This window comes from Lissotriton vulgaris, chromosome 10 (genome assembly GCF_964263255.1).
Source record: "Lissotriton vulgaris chromosome 10, aLisVul1.2, whole genome shotgun sequence".
NCBI lineage: Eukaryota > Metazoa > Chordata > Amphibia > Caudata > Salamandridae > Lissotriton > Lissotriton vulgaris.
Genome location: NC_141698.1, coordinates 770752245 through 770764697, shown reverse-complemented (window position 1 = coordinate 770764697; position 12453 = coordinate 770752245). Strand labels below are relative to the sequence as shown.

General features: G+C 45.6%; 1 protein-coding gene across 2 annotated transcripts in view; it reads right to left on the bottom strand.

Moving 5' to 3' along the window:
- PALS2 (protein associated with LIN7 2, MAGUK p55 family member) overlaps positions 1-12453 on the bottom strand; it is a 985569-nt gene that overhangs the window by 88098 nt on the left and 885018 nt on the right. The window lies entirely within an intron of this gene.

Below are 12453 nucleotides of genomic sequence, written 5' to 3'. Positions count from 1 at the left end.
GAGAGTGCAGGGACACTTGTCGATTTTCAAAAGGTGACTTTTTAATAAATATTATATACATATTGACATGTACAAACCTGTTTTTTTGTTGTTTTATTTGCATGTATGTGCCTACCTACGTATGCAAACATCTATATAGATATATATCCTTGTATTACCACCTGCTTCTCCAGCCTCATCTTTCTGGCGGAGGTGGGTGGGTTCGCTAGTGAATCCAGAAAGATCTTCAAGCTGCAAAACTACACCGACAGGTAAGAAACTATTCGTTTTGCAGCGTGAATCTTTCTGGATTCACTATGCTGTGCATAGACTTTGTAGCGGTTTAGTTACGTGTGCGGCAGCTGGGTGGAAGATGAGCGTTGGTTGTTGAATATATGTTGAAGCACCTTCTGTTCGACTTGTGCTTCCGTGTTTATTTGTATATCCACACAGTAGTGCTTCGTGAACGTGTGCACTGAAGCCCATGTTGCCGCCAGGCATATGTCTTGAAAGGGTGTGTTAGCCAGGAAGGCTATTGTTGCACCTTTCTTCCTGATAAAGTGGGCCCTTGCCCCTCCTGCTAGTTATTGGCCTACCGGTTTACCTAGTAGGTATCCATACGTCTTTCCTTTGAGGAAAAGTACCCATATACGTACTACTTTGCGTATTAATCGTTATTTGTTTTAATAATGTTACATGTGACCAGGAACAACCCCCTTGGATGTTTTATTCAAATGGTTAAACGTCCTAGGCCCATTCATCCTTGTGTAGGCTAACACCTGATTTCCTTGTTATATTCTGTGCGTGCTATTTTTAAAATGGTCCTTACCAACCACAAGCTCCCTTTTTTTATGCAATGGGCCGGTTTTACTACCATAAGTAAATAAGGCTTAATGGTTTTTTGGGGTGCCTGGCTGATTAACGGGAGTACGTATTTCTTGTCCGATGCTCACCTTAGTAGCCCAGACCACTGCAGGGGTATGCTGATGCCCTGATGAAAGTTGTTACCACCCTTCCATGGTTATGGTATTTTAGAACATGGGCGCTATTACCTGCTTATGCGTCCTGTTAATGATCTTAGGAGAGAAATGAGGGTAGAGGAAGGAGAGGCCTTACCCTATTATCTGCCTTCGCTTGTACATATAAACGTACCTGATGCTATATCAGCTATATATCTAATATATATATTTGATGCAGAGGCCCACATGTGTGTGCTTATCTTTTCCTTACGAAGTATACTCCACCTATGTGGTCTATCCAAATATTGACTTGTACAGGAGAAGTTGTCCTGGACTTAGTTTGGCCACTGGGTTCAAGGAAGGTGACTGCCCTTTGAGTGTATCGCGCACAATGGGCCTTTTGGCTAACTGCTTGCGTATGGTCTCGTAATTTTAATTAGGCTATTGCCTGGTGTGATTTGATATTGAGCTGCCTTGTGATTCTGTGCAAGGGAGAAACACTGAAACTTTTCACTGTGCTGTGCGCTGACCATGTGTAGTTTCTATCATGTAGGCATGAAGCCTGAAGAACTGCACCCTGCTTGTGTTCATTCTGCCCTTATGGATGGTAATGGTGGTTGTAACGGGAATACGCCGTGGTAGGTGTGTGTTGCGTTTGCCCTTATACCTTGTGATGAGTAGGAGGTCTCCTCCGGTGTGCCACATGTGGGGAACGTGTTGCTACATAATCCCAGTCAACCTACTTTGCTATAGGGTAGGTATATGCAATGTTTGAGGTATTGCTTTGTTTGTGTTTGTGTTACTTTGTGTATGTGCAGCTCGTGGTTGAAGGGTGTGCATCCCACTGTAGTTGGCGAATTTTATGGTTGCGGCGAACCGCAGTTGGCCGGCCATATGGGATACCTTTGGAAGTCTCTGTGAACTCCATTGAAGAGCCCCAGGCTTCTTTATGGTGTTCAGAAAGGCCGCAGTGAACCTCAGTTGCCGGCTTTCTGATTGGAATCGGTGGCAAACTCCCCTTGAAGAGCTGCCGGCATCCTTTTGGTGTGAAGATCAGTCTCTGTGGTAGAAGAAGACTTCCACATTTTTGGGCTCGCCACACCCATAGTGTGTGTGAGGTGAGTGTGGTTGTGGTAAGCCCACCCCTCTCATGGTGATCAGCCCATTTAGTGAAGCTGAATCGGCTTTTGTTATTGAAGCAAAACCATGTTGTGCTGCAAGTACATATTGCATTGGTGAAATAAATGCTGTGTATCGTGCGTAGATATGTACTTGTATGTTGGGGTTTGTAGTCTTTCTGAGTGAGACTCAATTGCCCCTTAGAAGTGACAGTGCGTTTAGAGTATGCATAGTGTCATATCTGCAGCACCGTCTGTTATAGGCCTTATGTATGTTGTATATTTTACACCGGCTTCAGTGAACCACCCAGAATGTGTATGAGAGGATTGTAGTTGTGGTATGCCCCAGCATCTCGAGGCGATCAGTCCCCTTAGTGAAGGTGATTCCCATTGATATTGTAGCCAACTTAATGTTGTGTTGCAAGTACATGTTGCGGTGGGGTAATGTTGTCTAGCGTTTGAAAACTATGTACTTGTCTTCTGGGGTTTGTAGTCCTGTTGTGTGAGATTCAATTCCCCATTATAACTATGCCTGTTGTGCTTAGATACTGTGCATAGTGTTTGTGTGACACGCCAGTTTTAAAACATGGTTGTGCCGTCCCGTAGTGGTGAATAGAGGAGGGAGTAGGTATGTGTTTCAAATGTCTTGTGTGACAGTGTTCCAAAATACATTGAATGTGCTCCCCATAGAAAAAAGTTTCTATTTTTCAGCGTATTTGTATTTATGTATTAATCTTTTTTCCCGGTACCATGCGGTGCACGTTACCGGTAAAAAGGGGGGCGTATATGTATATATTAAAACACATACATGGACTGTTTGTATATGTAATAGTGTGTTTTGCTTAATACGTGTGTGTGTGTGTGTGTATATATATATATATATATATATATATATATATATATACACACACAGACATAAATATCTATATATACACACATGCCTGAAAATTGCATATATAGAACTTCACCTGTACCTGAGTACTTGGTGTATCTTCCTTTGGCTGTATATCTACATGTATGCACCCCGCAGTAAAACATGTAGCTGTGTATTATATGCACGCATATGCATACACCCATACCTACCAATATAGCAGTATACACCCTATTGTATGTTTTGATATAATGTACCTGGTCATGTTGGTATAGGAAGAATTTATCTCCTTTCAGCCTCCTATTTGCCACCTAAGAGTCTTAAGAGGCCTAGTAGGCCAAGTTACCCAACTGCGTGTATATCTCGTAGTAAGGGGTCCCTCCCTTGCATCGCCTGTTACAATACTATGCAGCCGGCTGATAAACATTGTTTGGATTTGGCGCAGTAACTGACGAAGCATGATCTGTGATCCTGCCTCTTTCCCTGTTATACATGTAGTGTATGAACCTTGTTAAGGTACTGGAGTAACCAGTAAAAGTTTAGGTAACAAGTAAAAGTTTAAATTACCAGCAATGGAGGGGCCATACTGTATATGATAGCGTAATAGAGCATTAGCTATCAATCACAATGTTATGATCTAATTTTAAAACCTGTGCATAAATATTGTACTTATATGTTGCACACGTTGTGCCGCAAATATAATTTATTTTGCATTTGTGAACACATATTGCTGTGGATAGCGTCCATATAGCATTAGCTATCAATCACTATTTTGCGATCTAATTTAGAAAACTGTGCATAAATATTGTACTTATATGTTGCACACGTTGTGCCGCAAAGATAGTTTCCTGCATTTGTGAACACATTGCTTTGGCTTATTGGGCCCTTTGTCTATGTGCATATGAGGCTTAAAGTACAAGGCCCCCTACTAATTTAGCTTTGTTAATGTAGTGGCTCAGTAGGGAACTTAGGCATTGCGGGCATATTAGTTCTTAGTGCTATTTTGCTAGCGCCTGCCTGTTTGCGCAAGAATGAGGCTTCCATTTATTGTATACCCTATGCTTTATCGTAAATAATTGTTTCCTCGTCGCTGTGTTATGTTATCAGCGGCTGTTTGGCAGTGCAATCTTTGAGGCTAATGCACAGCATAGCTGTGAACCCTTGCTTTGTACTGCCTGCACAAAATGCTTTGTCGTGTATTTCTTGCGAAAGCTTTGCAGTGAATTATTATAGCCAGGTGCTTTAGTAACTACTAAATGTTGCCCTATGGTATGAGGTATAGCATGCTCTTGGGCTTTGCAGAGACAAACACCTTTACCGCAAATTTCCCCTTTTGGAAGGAAATGAAGAGCTTTAATTCTTTAAGACTCTTACTGAGAACCTAAAACCCCCTTCGAGGCCCAGTTTAGCCAGGCCGTTCAGGAATGCGCTTTTCCAGAGATAAGGCCCTGTTTTATGAGGCCTTGGGGGTCGATGAAGGCCTCATGCAGTCTCCAGGAACAGGTGCGGTTTATGGCCCTTACAGTGGAGAAAATCCCCATACCGTCTGGGGACAGTTTTGTAAAGGCAACCAAGTCTACTTGCCTTGCTGCATGAGGAATAATGTGAGCAGCGCCCAACAAGGTGCTTTGCTCAAGATTTCTCCCTCATGCAACTCTGTTATTACCACCTATCTCTTGGAGTTTCTGGTGGGTCTCTTCTGCCTGCTGCGTCTGTTGCTGTCTTTTCACCGAAATCTTCGGGGCACCTCCAATCTCCATGGCGGAAAAAATAATCTGAGAGCCTGCACACACACGATTGGGGTTGTAGCCTCACCAGAGGGATCAAGTTTCGCAACCTCCCACAGCAAAAAAAAAACAACAAAAAAAACAAAGCACTTTCCGACTCCAACCACAAGATGGCGGAATATGCACAGCATAGTGAATCCAGAAAGATTCACGCTGCAAAACTGTCTTTCCAGTGGACACTAACAGCTAATTATGCACCTCTTGAATAATTCACAGACATCAGAACGGATCTGGAAACTAATAGAGCAGTTCTTCTGCAAACAGAGCTGCTCCACATATATCAACACCATGAATGCACACTGATTTAAGTTGCTTTCTTAGGCTCTGTATCCGAGGGTGCAAGCAGCCTAGCAGCAGATTGGCATGACAAGCATGCAGATATGTAGATTGGGCCTTTATATAAGGAGAAGGAGGCCAATAAACAGAAGAGGAAGACCTGAGGGTCACTGACGAATTTGAGGTTAGCAAGAGTGACCACAAGAAAGATTGCGACTGAAGGTTAGTAACTTGTTCTTCTGATGTCTACTTCTAGCCAGAGATTCTTCACCTTGTGAATAGATACTATAGCAGTTCCTCCCCAGGTGGTGTGTTTGTGAACTGGTTTAAACCAAAATGTCCTGCAGGAACAAGCAGATAAAATGCCATTCGTAATGGTCCTGGCTATCAAGGCAGTAGTGCTTTGTGAACATATGCACAGACGCCCAGGTAAATGCCTGCTAAATGTCCTGTTTGGGTACTCTGCATGCTAGTGCAGTTGTAGCAGCCTAGCTCTGATGAAATGAGCCCATAAGCCCTCTTAAGGCTGCTTCTTCGCCAATTGCTGACAGAACTTTATGCAGAAAACAAGTCATCATGATCTGCTTTTGCATGCTTTACCCTTCTTTGCTGAGCCGAAAAAAAAAGCCCTTATCAGTGACAGAACAAAGAGAAACTTCAGACAACTTTGCAGATAAGGGATCAATATACTGGGTGCTGCACAAATGTATCCTACCATCTGGTGTGTACTGGTTTAGTGGAGGGACAACTCACCGCCACAATGACCTCAGGGTGCAGATAGAAGGAGGTCAACCGTTGCTGCTCAATCTCCGAACATGAGATGCAAAGTGTACAGGCCAGGTGCAATACCAGGTCCTGCTGCGACAGAAGATCCTCCCGAAATGACAGCTTGATCGGAGAACAGAGGTTCATGTCCAGGAGTTCTGGGTAACACAATCCTGGCTCAATCTGACATCACTTATGGATGACTTAGGCCCGGTTGTTCCTGATCTTCAGAACTTGGGGCAAGAGAGGTAGTAATAGGAAGGAACACAGGAATCCTGAGCTCTACTCTTGAAGGAAAGCATAGGCGAGCGTGAGATGCTTCGGAAACTCCAGCATGTAGAAGTGCTAACGTTGCGCGTTTTCAGTGGTGGCGAAAGATCAAGCAAGGGCTTTCCTCACTGATGGAAGAGTGTAGGTGCTACCTCCGGGTGCAACTGACAATCGTGATTTGCTAGATGTGGCCCAGACATTTAAAGATCCCGCCAGGTGGTTCACCACCGCAGTAATGCCTTGGCAGTCCAACCTCTTCCAGGGGTGCAAGGCCTCTCTGCACATTGCCCTTGCTGTAGTACCATATGGTGGTGGTGTGGTCCATGAGCACCTGTATTAATCTTCTTTTTGTGGTGGGCAGGAAGGCCTTCAACGCTAGACAAATTTCCCTTAACTCCAACAAGCTGATGTGTAGAGGAGTCTCTGCTAGAGATATCTGACCTGCACCTCTCACAGATGGCCTACACAACAGGCAGCTCTGGGTGGGGTAAGGAGAGGGACCTGCCACGGACCTAATCGTAGTCTAGCAGCCACCATAGAAGATCTTCTGCTGTCTCCTCCGAAATCTGGATCCAGTCTGACATATTTTCCCTGTTATGCCCACTGGGATTTGAGGTTCCAATTCAAAGCCTATCTGGCACTATTCACCAGCAGGATGCCAACATTCCCAACAACCTCAGAGTATCAAGCTCACCTTCAACTGCCAGTTATCAAGGCTGGGGAGGAATGGTACCCCGAACCTCCGTAGATGTGCTGCAACCACCGTCATCACTTTCGGAAACACCAGAGTGACAGTGGTGAATCCAAATGGGTACACTGCAAACAAACTTCTCCAGACCCACCATGAACCGAACAGGGATGTGAAAACAAGCAACCTGCAGGTCCAACACCACCATCCAGTCATAAGAGTCTAGGACCTGGGATAGGATAAACATTTTGAATTTGATCTTCCGCAAATAGGTGTTAAGAAGACGAAGATCTAGGATAGGATGATGGCCTCCGTCATTCTTCGGAACTAGCAGGAGTAACACCCAGTTACTACTTCTAAGGCCAGATTATGACCCTTCTGGTCAAAAGGGATGGCCCTCTGTCAACTGTCCTGAAGGTGGTGGAAGGATCCACAGGGCAGAAACGAATGGAAGAGCAGAGCCCCCACTGAAAATGAATAGGACGCACTTGTCTTTGTGATGGTCTGCCACTCTTTAAGGAAATATTGGATCCTGCTTCCAACAAGGTGGCTGTGTCATGGTAAGGACACCTTAAAGTGGTTTTGCGGTTGCAGCTGCCAGAGGGGTGAGAAATTGAGTTGCACATTGCCTCTGCTACCCTTGCTGTCTCTGAGACTTGTAGCCTTGGCCACAAAGGGCTGAAACGCCTGTTGTGCTAAAGTATGGGTCTGGCACTGAAGGACAGGAAAGTCTCTACTGTACTCCCAAAGAGGTAGAAATTCTTATTAAAATGGCTATGCAGTAGCAGAAAGGCTCAAGGAACATGCCATTGCTCTGCTCTCTTTAAATGCTCGAAGGCTTAGTCCACTTTAATCCCAAACATGAGAGATCTGTCAAAAGGCACGAGATAGGTGGCTCCTCCCCTGGACTACAGTGCGCATGGGCATCCTCTCCATCCTCAGATTGTTTTTCACCATTGTGGCAGAGATGGAGTGTAATACAGTGAGCGATGTCCATGCTAGACAATAATTCTGAATGCTACAGCTGCTACAGCTGCTACAGGCGCCGGGGAGGAGGGTGGGCGATATGAATGTCAGCAGCCCTACATGCCTAGAACAGATGCATACTGGTAAGTAGCATATTCGGTTCGAGGCATGTGGGCTGCTGAATTCATATCTGTGCATAGATTATATAGCAGTCCCTCCTGTTAGCGGCGGCTGCCCGTGCCAGCTGCAGCAGTCTGAAAAAGAGTTTTGAGAACAGCCTGTCCTACAGCTGCCTGCTGTTTAGAATGCACATCTACGCAGTCGTGTTTCGTAAATGTATGTGTGGTGGACCAAGTGGCTGCCTTACATATCTCTTCTAAAGGAATATTCCCCAGGAAAGCCATGGACGCTCCTAACGAACAAGTTACTTACCTTCGGTAACGATATATCTGTAAGAAACAGTAGTTAGTATTAGATTCCTTACCTTAGAATATCCCCAGGCGTCAGTCTGGATCCGGAAACTTTTGCGTAGCAGTACCCCTGCGCGTCGGTAGGCGTCGTCTGCAGGCGTCCCCTGCGGCTCCGCGTCCGTCGTCGGCGTTGTGCGCCGTGATGACGTCGCTGGAGTATATAGACGCCGCCTCCGCGCGCGGACGTCAGTTCTTTGTACACATCTTTTCCGCGCCAAAACACGCAGAGGAGAACCAACACTGGTGCCATTTGAAACTAGGGCCCTGAAAGGGATGTCCTTAACCCTAGGTATCATTCGCAGAACGGGGAGGATGGGTGGGGCGGTAAGGAATCTAATACTAACTACTGTTTCTTACAGATGGAATATGCTACTTACCAGTATGCATCTGTTCTTGGCTTAGAGGGCTGCAGAGTGGTACATTATGAATAGATCGCCATCTGGTGTTGGGCTCGGATGATTGCACTTGTTTTTCTCTTGGAGAGTTTTTTGTATCTTGGGGACTCCTCCTTTGGTTGCTAGTGCGCATGGGCATCGGCTCCATCCTTAGATTGTTTTGCCATAGTAGGGTTAGATGGAGTAGTATGATAGAATACAGATAGAAATGCCCATGTAAGTGTATCTAAATAAGATATTGTTGGAACAGACACAGGTTTCCGGGGAGGCTGGGAGGGCATGTACCACTCTGCAGCCCTCTATGCCAAGAACAGTTGCATACTGGTAAGTAGCATATTCCGTTCGAGGCATATGGGCTGCAGATGGTACATTATGAATAGACTATACAGCAGTTCTCTCCCTAGCGGTGGCTGCCTGTGTCTGTTGCAACAGTCTGAAATAAAGTCTTTAATACAGCTTGTCCCACTCTAGCTTGTTGTGTTGTGTGCACATCTACACAATAGTGCTTTGTGAAGGTATGCGGTGTAACCCAGGTAGCTGCTTTGCATATGTCATCTAGTGGAATGTTTCCCAAGAATGCCATAGATGCTCCTAGTTTACGTGTAGAGTGAGCTCTAGGAGGAACAGTTAATGTCCTCTTTGCCTTTAAGTAGCATATTTGTATACATGTTACAATCCATCTGGCAATGCCTGCTTTAGAGATGGGATTGCCCTTATGTGTAGGAGAAAACGCTACAAATAGCTGTTTTGTCTTTCTGAAAGTTTGTGTTCTCTCTATATAATACAATATTGCCCTTCTGACATCTAATGTGTGTAGGGCCCTTTCCGCTACCGTTTGTGGTTTTGGAAAGAAGACCGGTAGTTCCACTGACTGATTGATGTGGAATGCTGAAATTACTTTAGGCAAGAATTTTGGGTTTGTTCTAACAACCACCTTGTTTTGGTGTAATTGCATGAATGGTTCTTGAATTGTAAACGCTTGTAACTCACTTACTCTTCTGAGTGAAGTGATAGCTATGAGGAAGGCCACCTTCCATGTGAGGAATTGTATTTCACACCTATGCATAGGTTCAAATGGTGGTCCCATTAGTCTGGTAAGTACTATGTTGAGATTCCAGACTGGGGAAGGTGGCAGTCTTGGTGGAATGACTCTTCTGAGTCCTTCCATGAAAGCTTTAATTGCTGGTACTTTAACCCCTCCCTTGCTGATGACGGAACCGCTCCGTCATCAGCTACAGTTGAGCTGTGCTGATGACGGATCGGTTCCGTCATTGCCCAGCCGCCGCGCCTGCGCGGCGCTGATTTCGCGCCTGCGCGGGCGTTCTAATGAGCGGGGCGGGTCATGATGGAACAGCTCCGTCACCAGCATAGCTTAACCGCGGCTGGTGACGGAGCGGCTCCGTCACCAACATGCGGCCGCCCCGCCCCTTTAGCGCTGCGGCGGAATACCCGCCGCAGCGAAGGGGTTAAACAGGGAAAGATGTTGCCTGTTTTGTAGGTACGCTGCTATAGCTGCGAGATGCACTCTGATCGAGGTATATGCTAAGTTCCATTGCTGCAAGTGTAGTAAATAGCAAATAATCTGTTTAGTAGATGCGTCCAGAGGGTTGATGTGGTTACTGTTACAGTGTACAGCAAACCTTTTCCATTTTGCTGCATAGCATGCTCTGGTGGTAGGACGTCTTGCTTGTTTAATGATTTCCATACATTCTGGAGGTAAATCTAAGTATCCAAACTCTATGACCTCAGGAGCCAGATCGCTAGGTTCAATTGTTTAGGATCTGGGTGCATTATTTCTCCATGGTTCTGTGTAAGGTGCATGGGTAATAATCTTAGCTTTTGATGTGGCACCTGTGAGAGTTGCAGTAGCGTGGTGAACCACGGCTGTCTTGCCCAGGTGGGTGCTACTAGTATCATTGTCATTGAGTGCTGTTGCAGTTTCCGATCCACTAACTGAATTAGTGGGAGAGGGGGAAAAGCGTAAGCAAATTTGTTGGACCAATTTATCCATAGTGCATTGCCCTGGGACCTGTGGTGTGGGTACCTGGATGTGAAGTTTTGGCATTTTGCGTTCTGATGATTGGCAAACAGATCTATCTCTGGTTGTCCCCATCTTTGGAAGAATGGCTGCAGTATTTGGTTGTGCAGCTCCCATTCGTGTATTTGTTCTGACTCTCTGCTTTGGCGCAAAAGAGGTGGATTGCTGACTTGTTCCTGTACTTTTTGAGTCCCTTCTATAGGTGGATCTACGAAAGGAACTCCTTTGTGTTGGCTGTTGTAATGCTCCCATTGACTTAGCCGTTTCTGTGCCCTTTTTCATCTTTTCTAAGGTCTCATCTGTGCTTGAGCCGAAAAGTGTCTTTTGATCAAAGGGTTGGTTCAATAAAGATGTTTGTACTTCTTGTTTGAACCCTGAGACTCTAAGCCATGCATGTCTCCTTAACATGACACTGGTGTTGATGGATCTTGCTGCAGTGTCTGCCGCGTCTAGGGCGCACTTAATGGAAGTGTTAGTTATTATCTTTCCTTCCTGTATTAGCTGATCTGCTCTCTTCTGATGTTCTTTGGGGAGATGTGTGATGAGTTTTTCTAACTCATCATAATGTGTCCTGTCATAACGTGCAAGTAGCGCTTGTGTATTGGCTATACGCCAGCTATTTGCCGCTTGTGATGCCACTCTTTTGCCTGATGCATCTAATAATTTTGACTATCAGGTGGAGGGGCCTCTCCTGTAGATAATGAGTTTGCTCTCTTGCGAGCGTTTGAAACTACAAGCGAGTCCAGAGGTACCTGCCCTTTGATAAATATTGGATCCTTTGGAGCCGCCTTATATTTTTTATCAATTCTTGAGTTTAACACCCTAGCCCTCACTGGGTCTTTGAATATGTCTGCTGTGTGACCGAGAAGACCCTTCAGCATAGGTAGAGTACCTGATGTTCTTTGTGCAGTAGGTAGTGTCTCTAATAGGAAATCCTCTACCTGAGGTTCTGTATGTAGATCTACCTTATGATATTTTGCTGCCCTATTAATGAGCTGTACAAACCCTGTGTTATCATCAGGTGGTGACTGCTTTGAGGGATATAACTCTGGGTCGTTATCATCTGACCCTGCGTCATAATTTTCCCATGGATCATCCTTATCTGGGATAGTGTCATCATCCCCTAGAGGTTCTCCCTCCCCTGTATCACTGTCTACATCTGACTGAGGTGTAGATGGTCTTGGTGTAGAAGGTGGAGGAATATTTGGCATAGTGTGAGGAATAGAAGAAGAGGGTGTGACTTTAGGTCGAGGAGAAGTAGGAGGAGTTGTATTTGTCCCCAGTGTTCTCTTTTTAGAAGGAAGAGGTTTGTCTTCTAGCTGTTCATTCTTCCTCTTCTTCGTCACTACTTTGCCAGTCTGTGGATCGATAAACAAAATCTTTTGTTTGGGATCTGTTTGCTGCTCCTGTGTCGGTACCGAAGCCTTTGGTTCCGAAAGGTGCCTTTGATTTCGATCGTCAATGTTCGGTGTTTTCGGCACCGAGTGCTTGCTCGACTCCGATTTTTTCGGTGTCGAGTGAGTCTTCGACATCGAATTATGTTTCGGTTTCGACATGGAATGTTTCGATGCCGAGCTTTCCCTTGCATGAAGCTTCGGCGTCGAAGTCGATGTCGACCGCTTCTCGGATCCGACATGGTGGGAGACCGAGAGTTTCGGTTTCAGTTTCGGTTTCGTTGCCGGGCCCGAAGGCGGGGCGTCGGAAACTTTTTTCTGCGGTTTGACCGGGCTCGAAGGCGGGGTCGTTACCACACGGGGTCGGTTTTTTGGTAAGGGGACATCGTCACTCACGGTTTGTTGCACGTCGAGTTCCTCGACATCCGACTCGTCCCCTTCCGACCCCGACTGATCTTCATGATCCTCTTCTTCATC